Source organism: Equus przewalskii, chromosome 2 (genome assembly GCF_037783145.1).
Source record: "Equus przewalskii isolate Varuska chromosome 2, EquPr2, whole genome shotgun sequence".
Classification (NCBI taxonomy): domain Eukaryota; kingdom Metazoa; phylum Chordata; class Mammalia; order Perissodactyla; family Equidae; genus Equus; species Equus przewalskii.
In genome coordinates this window covers 111355187-111376426 of record NC_091832.1, presented here as the reverse complement: position 1 = coordinate 111376426, position 21240 = coordinate 111355187, and the positions used below count along the sequence as shown (strand labels likewise).

The 21240-nt window shown below is 34.9% G+C and overlaps 1 protein-coding gene across 1 annotated transcript in view; it reads right to left on the bottom strand.

Moving 5' to 3' along the window:
- The window catches only part of LOC103557777 (N-deacetylase and N-sulfotransferase 4), a 389440-nt gene that overhangs the window by 322742 nt on the left and 45458 nt on the right, over positions 1 to 21240 (bottom strand). The gene's annotated exons all lie outside the window — the stretch shown is intronic.

Genomic DNA, 21240 nt, shown 5'->3' with positions numbered 1-21240 from the left:
TTCAAAGATCAGAGCATCTAATAAGGCTTTATCATAATTCACTTTCCGCCCTATGAAATGGGGATACAGGATTTCATTATTGAACAAACAGACTATATAGAGTATATTGGATTGCAAAACAAACCATCTAACTAGAACTGTATAGTTGGTATAAGTGATTGTGAAAAGTTAAAATAATTTGAAAAATGATGACCCTCATGATTACGGACATTATGAACATTTTGAAACAATCCACGATGACAACCAAAACAGTTAATTCTTCACATTTATTAAAAGAAACATAGTACTGAGAATGAAATAGGTGACAATCAGGTTTCTACTCTACGTTTTTCAGATTGTATGGGTATCATTGTTTTCCATTTTAAGGTGAGATGGAGTGTGAGCTGAGCAGCCTTATCGTTACAGTGAAGGGACTTCAAAGAACCCTAGAACCAACATGTAAAACATTTAAGTGAACGGGGCATGTTTTGTACTGAATAAAAGACAACTGATGTCTTTTAAATGTTTCTTGAGCTGTTCTATGGAGGCAGAATGAGAATAACTGTGTAAGATCTCCAGTGATAGAATTTAGACCAATGGAAGACGATCAGTAGACATGAAAGGATTAATGTATGCAAGAATTTTCTAATAAAGCAATCAAAATTTGAATAAATTCCCCAGCATAGGCTAAAATACCAATAATGGGGATGTTATAGAAAGAGTTTATTCATTATGTAGGTAGTTGAACTATGCAATATTTAAATGCCCTTCCAATTCTTTAATTTTTGATTTATGATGACTCCATTAATTATTTCACTCATTTTCATTCACTAAATATTTGACTTTTTTCCTGTTAAATAAGAGCAGTTTATCTCTTTTGCCAATCTAATTCATGTTGGCTTTTTTCCGTTAGAAAATTTATTACAGTTCTCTTACATTTGGTCACACCCTCTTTCTCTATTATGTTCATATAATTGTCACTTCTTATATCCTTGTTTTACCTTTGATTCAAGTAGGTAGTGACATGAAATGAAGATTTATCACGGGAAAGAAACATACAGGCTCCATTCTAAATCATTGAGTCACTTTTAAGACAACTTATTTACTGAGTTGAGCGGAGTGCATTGTTATTATCTAAATAAAGCACATATTTTACAGAAACAATACTAGAAAATATAAAATCAACGTTAAGACAAAGAATACAACCTTACTATGAATGGCATTTGGTTTCAACTCATAAATCAGTCTTATAAGAAAGAATATCCCAATTTTTAGCTAAACAAACCAAAAAGGTTGGAAATGTTAATCTTACATAGATGTTGTCTCTATTATAGACAAAAATTGTTGTACACCTAAAACTAATACATTATACGTCAATTATATCTCAATAAAAAATTGTTTGATGAATACCAAGTCACCAAAATAAGGAAAAAAAAGCTATTTATTCTACTGTTATTTATTTCTGGTGTTTTAAAAATTTTTAAATTTCAATACAATGTCTGTGTCTGTCTTTTGTCACCAAGTAACATTTAAATTTGAAATATATTAAGCACTATGTGCTGAATCTAACCTACAATGTACCAGAAAAGTATATGTGATTTTCTTCTAGAGAGTCACAATTAAGTGGAAAACACTGATGCTGAGGGAGTCAAGTTCCCAACACTGAGCCAGCATATTAATAACTGGTAGATGTCAATGTAATAAAGGAAGGAAAACACTGAATCATTAACTGAATGCATATTTTAAATGAAACTAGAAGTTACATCAAATACAATAAATACTAGTGTTCTAAAACTCATTGGCCTAAATGATGTCCCAACTCTAAAAGGATAATTTTATATGTTACAAAAATATTGTTGTGCACTTAACCCAAAGAAAATTACAGAAGTACAGGATCTTGTAAATAAGCTCAACAATAGCTACCATAAACTATATTGAGTCCAGAGTAAGAGAAAGGTTAGAATTACTCTCAGTGGTCAGATGCCACCTTTGTCCTCAACACAGAGATTTTGTTCTATTTGGAGTCAAATAGAAATAAATGACAGGCCATTTTTTAAAGTCATTATTATAACTATTACTTTTGTTTCAACATTTTAGTAAGAGAAATAGACAACCTAGAATGCATAACGAAGGTCATTATTAGAATGGTAAAAATAGTAGTAATATTCGAGAAAAGAGAAAATTAAATCAGATAAAGATGCTTACTATACAAAAGAGAACTTTAAGAATGTCATGAGCTCTTTTGGTGCTTTTGCTTTTCTTTTCTTTCCCTTTAGTCTCTTTCCTAAAACACTGCATTTCCTAGGACATGGGGGAGTGAAGAGTGAGGGCCAGTTGGCAGAAATCTGAAGTGAGGCGGAAGTGGGAGCTGCAGCCACCCAGAGCCTCGTCCGCAGTAAATTCTATTTGAATATTTTTTAAATGCAACAAACAAACAAATAAAAATATGTATTAGCTGGTAGTTCATCGGAGATTACTTATCGTAATTTCAGGTTTAGCTTCTTGAGGTCTGAGGCACATCCAAGTAGAAATAATGAAATATTGACTTAGGCAATTTGACTTAGTCCAAGTAAGGCTGGAAAAAAATCTAAACTAGAATCATCCATTTTCAATCCTCAGCATATAGTTGAGTGAATGTGCAATTACAAAGGAAAAGTAGAGTGCAAGCTTCTAAGGGTTAGAATTGAGCCTTGAAAAGCAATGATAATGAAGATATTGGAAGGTAAATTATTTTCTGTAAAAAGAGGAGTGTTAGTTAATGTCAATCTTAATGTGCAGTTCCACTGTGGATTATTCATAGGAAATTATTCACAGAAAAACACAGTCATGGCCAGTGCTAAAGGAAAGAAACGTGTAGATTGGTTAGAGAGGAAATTTGACCATTGAAAATTAGAAACAGTCCTCTCTAGGATGGTAAAATGATGAAGCTGGAGACATCTGGTAAGGATTAGAATGAGATAAAATGATGATTACCAAAGGTAAAACTAAAATCATTTCTTTTCTCTTTTGGAAAATCAGTAAGCTTTATAGTAGCTGGATGGTGAGTTCTAGCAATGCAGATCTGCATACAACTAAAGGAGGCATCATGGTGAATCTCAGCAGAGCAGGAAGCAGGACAATTATGGGGACAGCAGTGAATGAGTCATCTCGGAAAGGCACAATGTCAATGAATTCTCAACAGAAAGACTGCCCTATCTCTAGTTGTTGTAAGCCTCTGGGCAAACACCTATAAAAATCAAGAATTTGTTTGCAGAGTGAGAATAAAAAGATTTGCCAGACTCCTACAACAGCAACCGAATTCGAGTTTTTTGATGTTAATTATAACTATTAATATAACTGTTGCAAAAGTCCCAATTCCTTATTTTAGTGACTCCCAAGAGCACAAGGAAAAGGAGTCATGTTGATGAAACTAATTACATGGTAAAATTTATTTTTTTAAATTGTACTGAAAATGATGCTCCATTAATATGAATCAATAATGAGGTTTGACTGCTAAGAAGGCTAATGTAATCTTAGGCTGCATTAATTGAACCAGAGCATCAAATCACAAGAAATAATAGTTATTCTGTACTTGAATTTATTAAAAATTAGTTTAAAATATATGTAGCTCTAAGGCTTACACTTTGGGTGAAAAAAATTCTAGACTATATCAGAAAAGAGGGGATTCGAAATCATATAATAAACAAAGCAGTTTTCTCCTAGTGATTATGTGTCTGGAGGCACTTTGCCTGGCTTTGTCTGGAAGGCTTTTTCCCCAGATCTTCTCATGATGGCTCTTTCTTATTCAGGTCTCAGCTCAGATGTCACCTCCTAGAAGATGAATGCTTTGATCATTCACTGTGTCTAATGGTTCTCCCTCCCAGGACAACATCTTCTCATCATCTTGTTTATTTATGGTCACAGCAATATACATTAATTTATATTTATATATCTGGATATTCTCCATCCAGAGAACTTAATTTATAGGAGGAGAAATTTTCTCTGCCTAACTTATTTCTATATCTCCTGCCAAACACTGCACTTGGGACATAGTAAGCCATTGATATATATGAATGAAAAATGTTTTAAGAGGTTGAGGATATTTGGACGAGAGAAGTTTAAAGGGAAATATAATAGCTTGATTGAAATAGTCTGTATTGTTTCAGAATACAGAGTGAGGAATAATAATGTGAATTTTGAAAGGGGACATATTTCATGTCAATGCAAGAAACAGCTTCCATACAACTAAAATATCCTTCAGTGGAAAAGGTGCCTAATGCAGAAGGAAATATGTGAAAAATGTTAAGTAGAAACTACATATTCATTTGTTAATTAAACTATAAAAGCTTGAGAATGGCCTAGATAACCTTTAAGAACTCTCCAAACTCTTAGATTTTATTGTGATATAATTAATAATTTGTTACATATTTTATTTCAAAAAGAAATTATTAAAATTTTGCCCAGTAGTATATCTTAACCTAAGCTTCCTATTAACTACAGATATGCTCTTTTCAGAGTTTATTAATATCTCACCTCTTTATATTTTAAGAAAAAATTAATTTTTATATAACACATGAATAAACAATACAACCAAATCAAGTTAATCCAGAAATAATTGCATTATTAACAAAAAAATTCTGTGGCAGATATGGTTGTTTTCCTTGATACTATACTATAAGTTTTTGACTTTCAAAATGAAGAACAATGTATAGTTGTATTTTTCATAAGTTCATCTAATTTGTAAATCCTTTTATATTTCCTGTTGCCACTCCCTCATGAATAGTGTTTATAGATGTTACACCTGCTTTATTAATTGTAAATAATTACGTGATATTTTTTCCAACTATTTTCATTTGGATTTCAAAGTGTACGTTTATTAGTCTGGATTCTTTCTGTTGGAAGTGACAGAAATTACCTATAACTATTTTAAACACAAAAAAGGATACTTTATTGGGTCATATACCTAAAAATCCCTGATATAGACCTGGCTTTTATCAGCTGAAGTCATCAGCTCACTCTTTCTCTTCCCATCACCCAACTTGATACTCTCTCTTTTGTTGGCTTCCATCAAATGCAGGCTTTCTTACAAGAAATTGCTAAATTCTATTCTACCAGCTTCACCAGCCCAGCAAAAGTTAATTTACCATTCCCAACAGTTCTTGAATTTCTGGTCATTGAGTTTCACTGATCCGGATTGATTTGAACGAATTTTTCTGGGAAGATTTAAACCTGAGCCAATCTCTGATCTTCACCAAACTAATTGCCTGAACTGCGAATAGGGTGGTGGGGACGTTGCTCCCAAAGGAAAAAGAGGTGCTCTGTTACTAGAAGGAGGGACAATGAGCACCTGGCCAGTAAAACAGCCATTCACTACAGGACCTGTTCTTCCTGCATTTGGGGAACTGGTGAATAATTCTGAGGTTGTTTGATTCATGGCTCCACAACCATAATTTTGAATTTCGGTTCTCCATCTCTCTCATTTTAATTCTTCATTTAAAATTAGTTCCTCATTTTACTATTTCCTGATACAATCTTCCTTCCCTTATACATATATTGGTTCATTTTCATTGCCCATTTGTGGTTCCATCATATCCTTCTTGAAGTTTAGTGATCATAACCACATAACCATTTACATAAAACTAGAGGAAAATTTTCTATTGAGTTTCTAATATCTTTCTGAGAAATCATTTCATTGGCTTTTAAGATTGATGGTGAATTTTAGGTCCCATTTTCTCATAATACAATCTAAATTTTTTTTCAGATTTTTCTTATATCATTACCTAGAGCTCGGTACTCAATTCATTTTACAACTGCTCATTTTACAAATACTTTATGTTAGAGTTGCTCCCATGTAAAGTATTTTGGTATATACCCTAAACAATTTCTCTCTCTAGAGATCGATCGATAGATAGATAGATAGATAGATAGATGGATAGATAGATAGATGGATAGATATCAGGGTTTAATCTAGATTTACTAGTCATTATAATATCTAATCTCTGAGATGTCACATTAAAAAATTGTCAAGTTATAAGACAACTTTTAAAGCCCTGAGGAATTTTGTAGGTCTTTATTGTACATACTTGTAAAGTAACATACAACACATTCCGCAGAAAATTTCTCTTTAGGCATCACTTTCTCTCACCAAAGGTTTCCAGCAAAACTCTGGAGCAGGGACAAAAAAATCCTCTGCTAGTCCTTCTCTGTCCCACAGTTTTTCACCACCCCGCCTGCTGTCCTCTCTATTTACCCCTCTTTGCCCTGCATCTTCATGCACTTGTCATAACCAGGTAGTATTCAGTCTGTGTTTTTGTCTGACACTCTTTGAGAATCAGCTCCTTGGTTAAAATGATTAAAAAAAAATTATTTACCTTGTTCTTGCTTTATCACTAGATTTCAGAAGATTTTAGCTTACTCTGAAATTTGGAGGTTTCATAGCATATGTCCTCCTTCGGAAAATGTATTAAGATGTCAAGCGAGATGATTAGTAGCACCAATTACTAAGGAATCACCTTTAAAAAACTGCCAGTTTATCTTTATGAGGTGTATCCTGTTCCCAAACAGACAGCATAAAATAAAAGTTCAGACTTTGGAGTGACACCTCAGAATGCAGAAATGTTACTCACTTAAACACTTCAATTGACTTATCTGTAAGACGAGAATGATATTAATTTATGTATCTCATAGAATTATCAAGAACAAATAATGTAATATATGATACGTGTTAAACACTTAACAGTACTGGTTTTTAGTATTTCTTATCTGAAGTTAGTAATCAATCGAACAATTACTCAGTTGTCTTATGAACACCTTCGACAAAGTCTTTGAAAGGATGATTTGATAGTATTAAATATTTCCTCTCTATTTTCCTCCTGAAATAACTCATTTTTTGACATAAAAAAATGTTGGGTTTTTCAACAACTGGTGGTTTTGTTTAGCAATTCTTATTATAGGTTTTGTGCACTAATTTGAAATAAAGTTTAGTGTTATATAATTTTCTTGATTTCATGTAGATCTCTTTTCATTTATAGAGATCACAGTTCTAATCTTTCAGACTTCTGCCACATCAGATGTTCATAAAGACAGGTTACTCAATGGCATCCTCAAATTCCTACAATATATTCCATGGATGCTGACACATTCCAGTGGGCCCGTGAGGATTTTGTTTACTTGACCCTCTATCATGTTCCCAAAGTACATGTTACTTAATCCTCTTCCATTACTTTTCACATTTTATTTTAATTATTTATGTGGCTTACTTCTCTTCATTTTGACTCAGTTTGCCTTGAGGATTTTATTTCCGTCTCCTCATCCTTTCATCACTCTTAACTTCAACTTCTCAAAATACATTTGCCTATTTACCTATTTGCATTTGCCATTTGCCTATTTGGAAACTTAATAAGCATCTTGGAAAATTGGAATATTATTTCCATTTGGAATTAAATGAGGGTGTCTGTGCCAAATACAGACCCTGTACATAGTAACATATTGTATTAACATTCATTTAAGATGTCATTAATAGAAATATTTTAAAAAGCATTGATTGCATTCTACTAACACTCCATTTTTCATGCTTCTTGAAATCATCCTAAGACAGGTTGACAGTTTAGAATATATTTTTTTTTTTCAAAATTCAGGAAATATGATGCTCTGAGTTACCATTTAAAATTAGTAACTATTGACTTCACCCTGATAACCTGTCTACTGTCTACCTGACTATTCTTTGGCTTATGTAATTTTTATGTACAAGAATCTTGAAGGCTGGAGTTTGTTTTTAAATTTGGTGATTTTCCATTGAAAGTAAATATACAAGTGAAGAAAGCACAACAAACATTAACTAACCAAACACTGGGTTTAATGAAAACTGTCAGATGGCAAGGAGAGTGGGCATAAGAGAAAACAAATGTATGCATCAATTCAGGCTCCAGGAGACACATCAGTATTTTCACACAGTGGATAGTGCATTGAATATACACTGGGAGTTCTAGGACTCACTCAGGCTTCCTATTATTAGGTGAGGATGGCAGGTGTGTAACAAGTTCAGCCTGATCACAAGGACTAAATTTAAATATAAAGGCATATTTCAATTCTTCTGAGAGATGCAATGTGGCAGCTAGAGAGCAGAGCCTGAGCAAGTCGGGTAAAGAAGATGCTGAGAATGAAGTGACTCCCGGCAATTAATCACACATGTCAAGGAACAGGCAAGAGGATCTGTTGAATTTGACAAAATAAGGGCCTCCTCACGGCCCTGAAGAACAGGCCTCCTCTTCCTTTGGTACCACTGACTGTGTTTGTTCTAATCAGTGGCACTGGAATGGGAGACTGAAAGAAAAATATAAATTCAATAAATGTAAATTAATTAATGACATTCTACAATAATATTGCGGATTTTACTGTAATTTTGAAAAATCAATAAAAAGCAGTAGACAACCTTGAGTTTTAGATATAATTACAAAAAAAATCTATTTTCATTCCCTTTGGTGTTTTGGGCTATTTTTTCAGGTGTATTTTATGGTGGTCGGAGACATGATGCCTTCTGATTTATCCACATTGGTGGTTTGTATTCTGTTCAAACTCATTCCTATGTTCCACTTGGTTCCCACACTGTTAAAAACCTCAGTTATCATTTACTCTTCACTAGTCTGTCACTAGTTTTATGAGATTTGGTGAGAAATATCTTTCTAATCCCACCTCATTACTGGTTCTCAGTTTCTACTTATCTAATTTCTCCTCTACAAAACTACCAGAGCTATTTTCTAACATAGACCTGCTTATAACACTCCCCTGCTTAAAGGAAAAGCCTTGAATATCAGCAGAAGAGAATCACATTTTGTTAATTAGAAAAAGTGGTAAAAGAATGTTTTGTTATAAATATATCATATCAAACTAAAAGCATGTAATTACAAAGAATATTCATTACCACCCAGTGTTTATTTTAAATAAAAATAATACATGTTATATATTTTGTGTATATAGGCTTACAGGATGTTCTTCAGCATAGTCACTGCTTGTCCCTAGGTATGAACATGTGTCTTTTGGATACTGAGGCACACAGCTCACGCTCAATTGAAGACATAAAAATATCTTGATGGTTGCCTAAGATCTACGGCATCTAAGACTCTCCCCAGTCTTTCCCAGCCTACTTCCCTAGCTCAGTATGTTGCACGTTCTCTTCATCCCTTCACCTGCTTACATCATTCTCTAGTCACATCAGATGGCATGCTTTTCCCAGAGAAATTTGTACATTTCCATACATTTTTCTCATTTTACATATTGTTCCTCTGCACTAAATTTTTTCCCTTTGTTTTCTAAGTAATGGATTCCTATTTGTTGTTTAAGACCCTTCAAATTTTACTTCTGTGAAGATGTCCTTAATCTTTAGGGGAATGCATCACTCGTCCTCGGTAAGTTATTATAGCAAAGTGAATATATATAACAGCTATCAATTATACTCTAGCTGCTTTTAAGTTTTCTTGGCTCCCTGACAAATTCTGAGCTGTCTTAGACTGTATTTGCCGTGGGTTGCATTTTATTCCTTATTTTCTCCACAGTCTTTAGTGCAACAGCAAGTACTTAGTAAGCCTTCAACAAACGCTTATTCAATGAACGTAGGAAAGAATGTAAGTGAGACATGAGAGGTTTAACTTTGAATTGTCAGGAAATTATTGCATTTAAATTTTTGTACCTCCTAAAATCCTAACTGAATTTTAAATATAATTTCCTTGCTTTTTAAACTATGATTACTTGCCCCATTTCTTGCTCCTTCCAGACATCCACACACAGATCATGGTCAAACACAGGCCCTTGAATTACTGAAAAATTCTTTGAAGTAGAGTTTGCGATTGTTTCTATATAGGGGGAATTCCCTAGGAGGGAGAGAGTATACTATGCAAATTTGGACATCGACTGCTCAGTCTGCTACCCAGTCACCTCTTGTGTCCTCAGAACTTGTTTTTTTGTTAATGGAAGATTAATCTGAAAAAAATCAAGGATTATGTCTAGCATTTGAGATGAATAAAAGCTCTTGATAAATGATTTTCAAGAGGCATTTATACTGTCTCACAGCGTTCCTCAATGTCTGTCCTCAATAATTACTTTTATCAACAGAAAAATGTTAAATGATGGAATTAGGAAGAGAATAAACAGATGGGAGGGTAGTAGGGGATATGTGTTCAATTTGCTCACAGTAATTCCAATTCCATGCAGCACAGTTCATGGCAGACAATAAACACTCAATGGACGTCTGTTATTTGAAATAATGAATTCAACAAATATTAGTTGAATATCTATTATTATCAAGTCCTTTCTAGGCCTGGGGTAATTCCTAATTTGTGAAGAAATGCTGTATGTTGACTCATTTATTCAGCAAATACTTAAGGAACACATATGCTGTTCCAGATACTGAACAGCACTTTATATGCAAGGAAGAAAAATCCAACCATGATTCCTGAATTCACAGACCTTCTAGGTTGATATTGTGATAGAAGAATATTTAAATGCTATGAACATAAATTGAGAAAGCATTTTATTCTACCTACAGGAGAATGAAATAACATTCAGAAATTTGTTGAGCATCCATTGATGGATATGCCAAGTATTGCGCACAGATGTGTCATTTATGCCACTCTGCTGGTTTATTATAGCGCTATTTCTTTCTGAAATGGTTCTGACAATTTTGCATATACTAAAATAGAACAATTTATTGTAGTAAAATATGTAATTTATTTCAGTGTTATTCTACCTTATTTCTCAGCCAATATTTGTTCAAACTTGCTGTCCTTAGTTGAGTTTATTACGAAGCATGGGTTACAAGACTATACGCTTTCTATCTGCCAATTCTTTTTACTTTTGATTAACAGTTTTGACTCATATTCCTGAAAAACAGAAAGTGGGTTATAGTGCTTAACCTACTGCAAAGAAACAAAAGATGTATCACACAGGATATTAAAATGGAAGGCATACAGATGTTGGAAGATCCATCAGAAAGTGATTGAGGAAATAGATGGCAAAGATTATCACACAATTCAGGATTGGTGGAGGGACTTTCATATTATGAAAGATGTCAGGAAATTTAGTGCAACCTGACAGCGTGACCAAAAAATTGTATGAAAGGTAGTGAAAGAAAATATTAATAGAACAATTGTAAGTTTACTGTGCTCTAAACACCTGTACCATGCTGCAGACATTCCTATGGGGATCATGCTTGAGGATCCCATAAAGAACTGACCTAGTTAATAAGACAACATGCAGCAATGCCTACCTCTGTCCACGCTCCCTGAGTTTAATGAGTGTATGTAATCACAATGCCCTTTATATTTCTTATATAAGGACAGAAAATGTCTTAAAAAGAAGTAAAATTTGAGCTGGGCTTAGAATAATAAGTTGTGTTTCAACAGATGGCCAATGAAGAGAAGAGAAAACTAGTCAGAAAAATGGCTTAAATATGTATGCCATATTCTGGGACTTTGAGAATGTTACAAGATGAGGCTATGACCAAGACAGGGTTTCAGGAAGAGAGAAAACATTAGAAATTTAAAGAAAAACAGTTGTAGGAAGTAGTATTGAATTTTGATGTTATTAAAGTATGTTTAGTTGTTTTAAACAGTTAACATATGAAGTTGGAAATATCCTTAATATAATCAAATGAAAACAAAGAAAGAAAACTGGAAAACATTTACTTTATGTGAGCTTAGACTTTTTTTTATATAGTCCCTAATCACTAATTTTACAAATTGAATTAATATGTGTCTTTCTTATATGTCAACCTTGACCATCTAGAGAACAGCCAAGAAACAAGAAGTGAGGTAAAAATTACTGTAAATAACCATAAAATTTTCTAGAATTTAATTCATTTTATTTACAATAGAGCAACTGACATTCTCAGTTCTAATTAACAATTTAAATGTTCTACCTCTACCCCACTGATTAGGCCACAAGAAATCAAAAGTAATAATTTTAAAAGGTCTTAGAGGAGGTTTCTGCTTCTGGATATGATATAGTAACTTGCAGCAAAATAAGGCCAACTGAAATGCAAAAGAAAAATCCATTTGTAGAATTGCTAGCAGAGATTTGAGGGAACCAGTGGGAGGTGGACTAATGTTCTGCAAGATAATCGAACCACAGTGCATTTGCTGATTCTTCGGGAAGGCAAAAAAGCTGTGAGGTCAGACACAGAGCTGTCACTAAGAGGACACAAAACCAGCAGGGCTTTCAGCAGTTTCATATGTCTGGGGAGAAAAAGTAGAGATTAGAGCCACAATGGTAGCCAAAACTTGAGAGACAAGATCTCAAAATAATTGAGACATAGAAAGGTAAGGCAAAATCTTGTGATTTTTTCTCTCTCGTGCATTTATTGAATTCTTAAACTAAACAGAGAAAGAATCAAAGAAGCTAAAGAGAAAATTACTCAAAAATATCACATAATTTTTCACAATCTTAAAATGTTGAAGAGAATAGAAAAAAATTAGAGGATACAGCAAGGAGAAAGGCTCTGGGTAAACACACTAGGAGTAGATCACTCTTGATTGGATTAAGGTATGCTGCCCCCATATAGCTATTTAACAGAAGGAAACACGATTCCTCTCTGGAGCAAAATACAATTATTCAGAGTTGCTACGATTATTAATAAAAATGTCACACAATCAATAAAAAAACACCCAGCCATACCAAGAAAAATAAATGACAATGAAATGTGACCCACGGAAAACTTAGACATTGTATTTATTATACATACTTTATAGTAAATATGATTTAAGTGTAAGAAAATGGATGATATAATGCAAAATTTCACCAGAGAAAATAAAAGAAATAAAAATAAAAGAATCAACTTACTTTTTAATATTTACAAATTTGATAAGAAATTAAGAAACACATAGATGAGTCTAACAACAAATTGGATACAGCAAAAGAGAGATTTAGTGACTGAATGTGGAATTCGATAGAAAATATACACACTAACTTCATGGAGAGTGAAAGTATAGAAAATAGAGAAAAGAGAATAAGAGACAGGTTAGGAAAAAGAAAAAAGATCTAATATATTTGCAATTTGTGTTCCAGCAGGAAAGGAGAAAGAGAACGGAGCAGAACGATATTTAATGAGGGCCAACAATACTCCAAGATTGATGGAAGACTTCAACCCACATATTTAAAAAATACTGCAAAGTCCAAACAAGATACAATATAGAGAAAGAAGCACTGTGGCTTTGTCCTTTATAATTGTCATCGGGTTTTGTACCTGGGTAAAGTGAGCAAATGTTGGTATCACTGAAAAAAACAAAGACCTGGATGGGAAGATAATATGAGGGAAACATGGTGAGCTTGATTTTAGAAATGATCAGAAAGCAGGCAAAGAAAGAGGAGAGATGGATGCCCTCATGAGAGTTCTATTGGAAGATGCGGAAGAGGAGTCCTCCATCACTAAAGGAGATGCCTCTGCCCAAGGAGAGAGGAGGGGCTTTATCAAGAAAAAAAGAGAGGGGCAATTCAGGGTTGCAAACTGAACCTTTTTGGTCTTCATTTGGCTTATTCAAAAATGAAAGAGTTGGTGGAGATAATGGTTGATATATGTACGTAGCCTTTTATGGTTGTCAATGTTTCATATATTTTTCTTTCTTATCTCATGATGTGCTATGATTGAGACAGGACATATATTTTAAAAATTTCCACTTTAACCACAGTAGAATTGATCTGGAGAAAAATTCAGTGTGCTGCTACATAGGATTTTTCTGTCTATAACTTTCTAGAACTTGACCTCTAAGGAAAAGAGGTAAGCTTTTAAATTAAAATTCAAGTCATTGAAATTTTGATATTATTAAGAAATTATAGTTAATACTTTTTGAAGTGAAAGTGGTATTAGGGTTTTGTTTTTAAAAACTCTTTTCTTTTGTAGATTTATACTGAAATACTTTTGAGTGTGATACCTGGCATTTGCATCAAAATAATACAGAAAGTATCATGACAATATTCTTGTTTTGGGTGATTCTGAAATGGATATGTACAATTGTTAAAATTCATCAAACTGAAAACTTAAGATTTCTTGCATTTTAGTGCATGTAAATTATGTCTAAATAAGAAAAATATACCAAAAAGTAACTAACAAAGACAATCTTGAAGGAAATAACAAAGCTCAAGGACTCAAGCTATCAAGATCAAGACATGCATAACTACAGTAAGGAAAACAGTGTGTTTTGGTGCAGGTATAGAAAAACAGACCAAGAAACAAATAGAGCTAGAAACAGACTCAAAAATATATAGTGACCTGATATAACAAAGTTTATCCTGTGGGGAAATTAGGAAAGAATGGTCTTTTCAGTAGTAGCCTTCAGTCAACTGGATTTATATGTAAGAAAAAAATCAATCTTATCTTCTACCTCACAATATAACAAGCAATTCCAGATGGAAAATACATGTAAATGTAAAAGGCAGAAAAATAAATCTTCCAGAAAAAATCACTGGAGAATATCTTCATGACCTTTGGGTAGACAGAAATTTTTTCAACTAGGTAATAAAAGAACTAACCGTAAAGGAAAAAATGATAAACAGAGCTACATTAACATTAAGATCTTCTGTTTATCAAAAGAAACTATTGAGAAAATGAATAGGTAATGCACAGACGAGGAGAATATATTTTCAATGTGTACATTTGACAGAAGCTTACATAGACAATATACAGTCATGTGCTGCATAACGGTGGTTTGGTCAACAACAGACTACAAATATGACAGTGGTCCTATAAAATTAGTACCATATAGCCTAGATGTGTACTAAGCTATGCCATCTAGGTTTGTATAGGCACACTCTATGATTTTCACACAATGACAAAATCGCCTAAGACACATGTCTCAGGATATAGTCCCATTGTTAAGCGGTGAAAGACTGTATAAGAAATTACACAAATTGACAAAATAGAAAACTCTGTAGAATACTAAGGAAAAGATTTAAATGGGCATTACAGAAGAAGATGGCCAATCAACATATGAAAAGGCTCTCAACTTCATTAACCATAGAGAAATGCAAATTAAAATCCAATGCAATCATTACACAACCTCTAGAATATTAAATCAAAAAGAGATAATACCCAGCTTTAGTGAGAACATGAAGTAATTTGACTTTCCATATACTGCTGGTGGGAATGTAAAATAGTAAAAACAACTTGGAAAATTGTTTGGTGGCATCTCCCAATGCAGAACATGTACTTATTTTGCAAACCATCAATTTCAGTCTTTGATGTCTACCCAACAGATAAGTATACACATATTCAACAAAATATGCACATGAATTTTCATAGCAGTATTATGCATTGAACGTAATAACTGGAAATAGCGCAAGTGACCATCGACAGAAGAATGGATAAATATATTGTGTCCTATTTGTAAAAGTAAAGATTTCTTAGTAATGAGAACAGACAAATTGCTGCTATACAGAACACCAAGGATGAATATCAAATTCATAATATTGAGTGAAAGAAGCAGACATAAAAGGGAATATACTATATGATTCCAGATACATTTAGTTCAAAATAGGTAAGACTAATATATGATAGAAATCAGTATAGTGGCTATGTTTGTAGGGTAGTAATTTGGAGAGAGCAAGTAGAGGGCTTTTTGAATGCTGACAACGTTCTACTTCTTGAATATGTGCTCTCTGTCAAGAAGACATTGTGAACAACAACAACAAAAAGAACACAAGATTTTCACACTTTATCATATGTTTGATATGCAATAATATAAAATTTAAGCCTTTCCCTACAGCTGCACACACTCACACACAATAGGCTACATATTGGAAGAATACACAACGAAGTTAGAAAAACACACACACGATAAAATCAAACAAAAGATTTCCTAGCTAAAGTATGGATCAGAATGTTTCTAAAAAGCAGTTTCATCAGCTTGAAAGTCACTGCCATGTGGAGCTGTTTAGTAAAAGTAGAATAGCTCTACAAACCTCAAGAGGCTTTGGGGACACTTTTTTTTTTTAATGCAGCAAAATACGTTAACTGGTCTTAGAGGTGAAAAAGTGTTATAAAACAAGGTTGCATCCTATTTGGTATACTTTTAACATTTTTCATTTGCTTAGTTTCCAAATAGTTATTCCTCTCCCTCTGAATTTTTTTCCTTCTGATAAGAATGACCTTGCTTCCTAGAGAAGATCAGGAATACATTCACATCTCAAAGACACAGAACAAGAATGTAATTTTCCCCAAGAAGGATTTTTGTTTCATAAGGCCAGAAGTTTTACAATGCTTACAAGCCTTTTGAGATGAATAGAAGAGGTTTGGGGATTGGCAAAAAGTTAGATAAGTGGGCTTTTTCTGTTCTTAAAGAGTCAATTTGTAAGACAAGTTGCGTAAGTTTCCCTCAACTTGTAGGACAGTTGGTTTTATTTCTTCAAAGAATCAGGTTGCAACTTGAGTGATATCAAGGGCCTGAACCATCCAGCCAAGTACGTTATCTTCAATTTGCTTCTTTATATCAAGAAGAAAATGTTCAAGTAAGATGGAAATCAAAAGATCCTTATGTTCTAGACTGAGAGCTGTTTGCATTCAGAATGTTTTTTTTTCTTACCCTCTGGGTACATAGTTTCATTTAGGTTAGGAGAGAAGGCCTAAAAAAAAGTTTCTATCAGGCTCTGAATATCAGCTTTCAATTTGGCCAACTTTTGACCATACAGTTACTTAAACAAAAAAAACACTCTTACAAATATCTTGTCAAATTTCAGCTAGGACAAGCAATAAACATTCTTAGCAGTATTGAACAACCTCAAAATATCCAACCCTCCCAAGATCTAGAGCCACTCCCCAAGATAGTCAAAATAAAGTAGGACTTAGACAATTCTCTAAGGGAGCTGGCAATAGTTGGCAGGAACCTAGCCACAAATGGAGCTCAACTCACATTTCTGTCTGGCAATATTTTTGGGTCCCCAATCTGATTATTGAGCTGCCTGCATACACAAGAACTGACAACTTGGGTACACCAGGCAGGCGGAAAGCCAAGCCACATTTTCAGGACACAAAAGGAGACAAGAAGTTTAGCTGTCCCTGGAAGAGAAAGGATCAACAGCCAATGTTTACCCCAAAATTGAACTCACAGGAGTCTGATTTGGAAAGGATGAGAAAATGTGAAATTTTACTTTCCTCCCTACCAGGCACTACAGAGAGGAGAGCTGACTCTAGTAAGAACTCTCATCCTTCACTGGCTTCTTCCAGTTTTCTCAGGATCCCATCTGCAGGCTCTGGAGCGAGTGGGTTTAAAGTAGAGAGAGTCACTCCAGTACCTATCAGAACTTGGTGAAGTTTTCCATTAATTTTAATTTTAGTTTCCCCTTGGCTATTTAAAGGAATAACTGGTATCATTTTACTGGAGAATCCCTTGGAGCGTTGTTAGCTCTGGGAAGGATCCATATAGGGGCCCTCCTTCAAGGGTAGGTATGGGGATATTTGAGTTGGTGTGGAAGGATTTGAAAAAACTGTCGGGGACGATCTTTTATCCAGTGTACCAGTTGATTGAAAATGAGACACTGAATTCTGGGCCAGTGTTTTGATGATGGACCCCTAGGAGAATGCAAGTGGGGAGGCTCAGGTGTTTCAGCTTTCTGGCCTTGGAGCTGTTGCAATTGTAAAGCCACTAACTTAGTGGACTTTTCTTTATGGTCTTGTAGTCTTTTTGGAGTGGAAAGACCATTTAGATAGAGGTATAGTCAATTGAGTACTCAAGTGATGGAGGATAGAAGGGAAAACTACAAGTCAGGTCAGTCTCATGGTCTTCTGTCTTAGGTACCTCTTGTGTTTTTAATTTTTCATAATCCTTTTGCAATGAATCTTTCAACGAAGCTATTTTGGAATTTTGAAGCCATTTGGAGGCTTCTGAATACCAATTAAAATAAGTATCCCATTTTGGTTGCTGATTTGGGAACCCTTGCATTCAACTGCACTTCTTCAATAAATGACATTGTCTAATTGGAACAATCCCAATTATGGTCATTGTAATTCTAGTTGTCTTAGTAAGATTTTGCCACTTTGTAGATCTCTACAGCTTCTTGGACCACAGTTCTGAGAAAAAAACTAAGCAGGAGTGCTGGAAGGTGATGCACTCAATTCTTGGAAACTTGAGGATCTCATTTTTTCTTCAAGTAATTTTATTGAGATCATAATGATTTATAACATTGTGTAATTTTGAGTGTAATTGTTTATCAATTTCTGAATACACTTCATCATGCTCACCCCCAGTAGTCTAATTTTTACCCGTCGCCATAAGTACATGCCCCTTTATCTCTTTTGTCCACCCCTCAACTCCCTGTCCCTCTGGTAACCACTAAGCTGCTCTCTTTATTCATGTATTTTTTTATCTTTCACTTATGAGTGAAATCATGTGGTATTTGTCTTCCTCTGTTGGCCTTATTTTGCTTAACATCATACCCTCTTGATCCATCCATGTTGTTGCAAATGGAAAAATTTTGTCTTTTTTATAGCTGAGTGGTATTCCATTGTATATACATACCACATCTTCTTTATCCATTCATTTGTAGAAGGGCACTTGGGTTGCTTCCACATCTTGGCTATTGTGAATTACGTGGCAATGAACATAGGGGTGCATAAATCTTTTTGGGTCATTGATTTCAAGTTGTTTGGATAAATACCCAGTAGTGGGATAGCTGGATGGTGTAGTATTTCTATTTTTAATTTTTTGAGAAATCTCCATACTGTTTTCCATAGTGGCTGCACCAGTTTGCATTTCCACCAGCAGTGTATGAACATTCCCTTTTCTCTACATCCTCTCCAGCATTTGTTGTTTTTTGCCTTGGTAATCATAGCATTCTGACCAGTGTAAAATGGCATCTGATAGTAGTTTTGATTTTCAATTCCCTAATAACTAGTGATGTTGAACATCATTTCATGTGTCTCTTGGCCATCTGTCTGTCTTCCTTGGAAAAATGTCTGTTCATATCCTCTTTCCATTTTTCGATCTGTTTGTTTTGTTGTTGTTGTTGTTGAGTTCTATGAGTTCTTTACAGTTTTTGGAGATCAACCCCTTGTCTGATAAACGATTTGCAAATATTTTCTCCCAGTTGGTGGGTTGCCTTTTCGTTTTGTTCGTGGTTTCCTTCCCTTTGCAGAAGGTTTTTAGTTTGATGTAGTCCCACTCGTTAACTTTTTCTTTTGTTTCCCTCGTCCAAGTAGACATGGTCTTCAAAAAGATGTTGCTAAGACCAATGTCAAGTAGTGCACTATCTATATTTTCTTCCAGGAGTTTTATTGTTTCAGGTTTTACATTCAAATCTTTAATCCACTTAGAGTTAATTTTTGTGTATGGTGCAAGATAATGGTCTACTTTCATTCATTTCCATGTGGCTGTCCTGTTTTCCCAGCACCATTTACTGAAGAGCCTTTCCTTTCTCTATTGTATGTCCTTAGTTCCTTTTTTTATTTTTTGAGGAAGATTACATCTGCTGCCAATCCTCCTCTTTTTGCTGAGGAAGACCAGCCCTGAGCTGACATCCGCGCCCATCGTCCTCTACTTTATATGTGGGATGCCTACCACAGCATGGCTTGCCAAGTGATGCCATGTCCACACCCAGGATCCGAACCAGCAAACCCCAGGCTACCGAAGCGAAACATGCAAATTTAACTGCTGTGCCACCAGGCTGCCCTGCGTTCTTGGCTCCTTTGTCGAAGATTAACTGTGCACAGTTAATCTTCGACAGAGGCTTCAATTTCTTTAGCTAAGCCTCAGATCTCTCAGAGCCAAGTTAATACACACTAGGGATGTGCTGCTGGGTTGGAGATTGTGCGGTGTTTTACTATATACTTTGATGAAAGGAAATTTTCTTGAGGTAGGTGAATGACCTAGGGTCAATTGAACCTGTTCCATGACCAACTTATCCCAGCACAGAGTCTTAGAGTTAGGTGGCTTTTCAGCGCTCAACCCCTGCCCACCCATTTTGTGGCTTTGGCTTCTGAGATTCCCATTAGCAATAGATCCTTTCACAAGAAGATTTCTTTATAGTGGCAGATACCCTGAGGGTTTTTAATGGTTTGACTTGTGTCTACTTACATTTTGATTTTGATGGTCAAAACAGTCCAAATTTCTATCTTAGTTTATTTCCCCACACCCCCAGTGGTTTATGCTGTCGACTTACCTCAAAGCTTTGTGAGTCCCCTAACAGCTGCCACCCTTTGCAAACACTGAAATTCTTTCTTTGAGTCCCATGAGGGTTGCCACCCATTACAATCTCCCTTAAACTTTCCAGGACCCCAGACCCTTTCTGGGAACAATACATATATTTTTAAATAAAGTTCGTTTGGATCAGAGAGCTGCACGCAAGGAAACAATAGCTCAAATGCTTCACTAAGAGGACAGTCTTTCAGAGAACTGCAAAAGGAGTCAGAAGTCGGGAAGCTTTTATAGGATAAAGAATAAAGAACAAGGAAGAGACAAATAGAAAATATCTGATTGGCTGGTCCACAGAGTCACTCTTGTTTGGAGTGAGAAGGCCCAGAGTCAGCTTTGGTGGGGAATTGGCTGACCGGCTACACTGTGTTTCTGGCCAAGCGAAGTGTTTACAGAAACGCGAAAGTATCTAAGTTTTGGTTTCCTGATGTGGCACCCCAAACAGGAGCAGCTCCTCTTGAGCCTAGCAATTTACTTCAACAGCACTATAGCTAGTTTGCAGCCAGAGTTTCTGCCACACTGTGGGACCTTGAAGTCCCGCTGTAATGACTGCAAAGCCATGGGGGACAGAAGATAAAGCCCTCGGCCTGCCCGAGGTGCAGAATTGGTTGGAGATTCTGCATAAAGCAGAATCCTAAAAGCTTAATGGAAATTAAACCCCACTGTACAGAAAAAGAGAGATTGGAAAACTTGCAAATCTTGACCTTGGTAATGGGTAGAAAGAAAAATTCCCCGTGTCCATTCATAATCAAAAGGTGGCTTTTACTTGGGGTGAAAACCTATGAAGATAATACAATTCAAAATTCTCCAAGTGATTAATGTATTTTAACAAATTACAAATGAAAAGGTAAGGATCATATTATTATCTTGATAAATGATGGAAAATGTGCACTTAAATTCAACATTTATTCCTTATAAAACTTTTACCAAAACAGAAATAGGAAGTCTTTTTTAACTTACTAAAGTACACATACAAAAGGAATTAGTAAACATCTCATTTGATTGAGAAAAAAATGAAGGCATTCCTTTTAACATCAGGAACAATACAAGGATGCCCGCCATCACTACTCCTAATTAAACATAATAACGAGGTCCTTGCCGGTGCAGACAAAGA